At 40.7% G+C, this 3,723-nt stretch overlaps 1 pseudogene; it reads right to left on the reverse strand.

Annotated features, from left to right (window-relative positions):
* Positions 1-1,241: 1,241 nt before the first annotated feature.
* On the reverse strand, positions 1,242-2,567 carry LOC101670988 (annotated as a pseudogene).
* Positions 2,568-3,723: the final 1,156 nt, after the last annotated feature.

Below are 3,723 nucleotides of genomic sequence, written 5' to 3' on the forward strand. Positions count from 1 at the left end.
GCTAGATATCAGGTAAACAACAGAATTAGATAGAGAAAATCTCAAAAGGATTCAGCGTAAAAATGACTCTGTCATGCAGAAGTGTGTAGTTGTCCCAGAGGAGTTTAAGTCTTTTATTTTTTTTAAATTTAATTTAATTTTTTTTTCAGTAAAAAAGATTCAAAATTCAAGATTCGCTGTTTATGCACCACACCCAGTGCTTAAGTCTTTTAGGTAAATATGAAAACATTTCAAATTTTGAAATGTTTGTGCCTTCAGGATGCTAGGATTCTGCAGAATCTACAGTGGAAATATGGTTGCTTACTTACCTTCCTAAAACTAGCTTTGGATTCAGCTTTCTCAGATAAGCCAAATCTTCTATATGATACCTAACTTTTAAAATTTGGTCACTGTGCCCCTTCTCCCACAGGCCCACCCCTAACATGAGCAGGACTGAGTGAGGCAAGAGAACACATAGAGGCCTACATAACACATGTCTAAATATTTAAAATCAAGTTAATGAAGTATTAAATAAAATGTGTTTTGCTTTCACCTTGAAAAACACCTTTGTAATATATATATATATATAATCTATAAAATAGATTGTTTTAACACAATTGAAACTTGGCTCAATGTCACAGATAACTGGATTTAATTTTTTTTGAACATTTTATTTATTTATTTGACAGACAGAGATCACAAGTAGGCAGAGAGGTAGGTAGAGAGGTGGGGGGGGGAAGCAGGCTCCCCACCGAGCACAGAGCCCGATGCGGGGCTCAATCCCAGGACCCTAGGATCATGACCTGAGCCGAAGGCAGAGGCTTTAATCACTGAGCCACCCAGGCACCCCTGGATTTAATTATTTTATGTGTCTGGGTGGGCCTATTGGTGGGCCAGGGATATTCACTAAGTAATAAAATAAAGATATACACAAATGATAATTGACTATATATTACATACAATTTATTTTTCTACGTTTTCAGGAAAATTACTAAATGCCTTATAATAATCATGATTTTACATTATTTGTGTTCTATTGATAGTAGGGCCAAGTTTGATAATCTTTTTTTCTTAAAGCCGTTGTCCGATGGACAACGGAAAAACCTTATAGGTAGACATGGAAAAGTAAGATGTGATCACAGTTAAAAGTGAAGCAATCTAATTAGACAGCTTTAATGCCTGTCCGCTAATGTAGAAGCTGAAATTCTGAGTGTGACCTGTTGTAGGGCTGAAAGGAGTGGAAATTAGTATTCCGCTCCTTCTTACTCACCCTCTCCTTCAACAGAATCTACACCAACATCCTGATAATCCTTCTCAAGGGTGGCCATGTCCTCATGGGCATCAGAAAACTCTCTTTCCTCCATGCCCTCCCCCACATACCCATGAACAAGGGCACACTTGGCATACAGCAGGTGGAACTTGTGGTCCAGGTGAGACCAGGCCTCAGCCATGGCTCTAGTGTTGCTCAGCATGAGCACAGCTCGTTGTACTTTGGCCAAGTCTCCACCAGGTACCACGGTGGGAGGCTGGTAATTAATGTCCACTCTGAAGCCTGTAGGGCACCAGTCCACAAACTGGATGGTACACTTGGTCTTGGCAATGGCAGCACTGATGTCTTTGGGAACCACATCACCACAGTACAAAAGGCAGCAACCCAGGTATTTACTATGGAGGGATCACATTTCACCATCTGGCTGGCTGGCTCAAAGCATGAATGCATTGGTGATCTCTGCTATAGAAAGCAGTTCATGGTAGGCTTTGCAGATGAGATGACAGGAACATATGTGGCCTGAGGGAAGTGCATGTGGGGGGATAGGACTCCAGGTTGGTCTAGAATGCTGTCAGATCAACATGCAGGGCTCCATCAAATCTGGGGAAGTGGTGATAGAAGAAATACCTCGCTAATAAGGTGGTTAAGGTTATTGTAGGTTGGGCATTCAATATCCAGGTTTCTATGACAGATGTCATAGATGGCCTCATGGTCTACCATGAAGGCACAATCAGAGTGCTGCAGGGTGGCCTGAGTAGTAATGATGGAATTGTAGGGCTCAACTACAGCTGTGCAAATCTAGAGGTCTAAATGGAGAACTCCAGCTTGGACTTCTTGCCATAATCGACAGAGAGACGTTCTATCAGCAGGGAGGTGAACCTTGAACAAGTTCCCCTCCAAAACTGTGTAAAACCAAAAAGCTTTGCATGCAGTGGTCAGCCAATTTCTGAATTTGGTTCATAACAAGGTCAATGATCTCCTTGCCAGTGGTGTAGTACCCTCAGACATAGTTATTAGCAGCATCTTCCTTGCCTGTGATGGGCTGCTCAGGGTAGAAAAGCTGGCAGTCAGTCCCAGTGTGAACTTTACCAATGACTGTGGGTTCTAGGTCTACAAACACTAAGAAGGTATTGAAGGTGTGCTTGCCAGATCCCATCTCACTGAACAAGGTGTTGAAGGAGTCATCTCCTCCTCCAGTGGTCTGCTCATTTTCCATCTGGCCATTAGGTTGGAAGTATTCCGGGCAATAGAGTTCTCAATAGGCATTGCCAATCTGGAAACCCGCCTGGCCAATGTGGATGAAGATACGCTCATGCATGGTAGCTACGGGTAGCAAGGGCAGGTGACAGGAGCAGACATTAGTCCCAGTTACCATCCCTGATAAGCTAGGAGTCAAGGTTAAGTAATGCACTCAAGTTAGATCATACTTCTTGAGTCATCATAGAGTTTACATCATTTTGTTAATTTCTCTGTAGGCAATCTTTGTATTGTTTGCCAATACAACTCATAAAATGATACTTAGATTTAGAAATAAATCATAAATTTTAAATAACATGTTTCAACATTGCACTTGGCTCTTATAAGTCATCTATATTATGGACTTGGCTTTGTTGTGACAATGTAGCTTGATTCCAAACTGGACAAAAGATATGAAATCACTGTCTTCAAAATACTGCACAATAGCATGCGAGTGTGATATTTGAGAGAAGGGGAGAAAATGAGTTGAACCCTGCCCAAAGGCAATTTATGAACTATGACAAAATGAGATAAAGCAGAACCCAATGGTCTAGCTTAGTTGAGGAGCCTGAAATATGATCTTGGAGACCAAAGTGGTTAGAATTGCAGAACAGAGTTCCAGAGAGGAGGAAACTGTGCAGACAAAGAGCTCCAGAAATCTGCAAAGAGGTCTTCTCAAGTCTTTGGTGGAATAAAATAAAATAAAATGCATCTTCATGTCATTTACAAGAAATGGCTTTTTAAAAAGATTTTATTTATTTGTTAGAGAGAGAGCATGAACTGGAGGAAGAGGGAGAGAGAATCTGAAGCAGACTCCATGCTGAGTCAAGAGCCCAACCCCAGGGCTCAATCTCACCACCACAAGATCATGACCTGAGCCAAAACCCAGTCTGCTGCTCAACCCACCCAGGAGCCCCATGTACAAGAAATGTTTTAAACAGAGAGGTACGGGGATAGAAGAAGGTAGAATGTGTAAACTCTAGTAATAAAACAGCTGGTTTAGCTATATTAGTATCAAAGTAAATTCAAATCAAAAAGTTATTATTAGAAATACACAAGAACATTGAATAATGATTGAAGTGTCAATTGATTAAGAAGCCATAACAACCCAACTTGTATGTGCACCTAATGACAAATCTTCAAAAATTCATGAAACAAAAACTGGCATCACTAAATTTGTAGACAAACTCACTCAGTAATTGATAGGACGAATTTAAAAATCAGTAGTAAACTAGATC

The sequence above is a fragment of the Mustela putorius genome, unplaced genomic scaffold (assembly GCF_011764305.1).
Source record: "Mustela putorius furo isolate JIRA1106 unplaced genomic scaffold, ASM1176430v1.1 tig00000430_pilon_pilon_pilon, whole genome shotgun sequence".
NCBI lineage: Eukaryota > Metazoa > Chordata > Mammalia > Carnivora > Mustelidae > Mustela > Mustela putorius.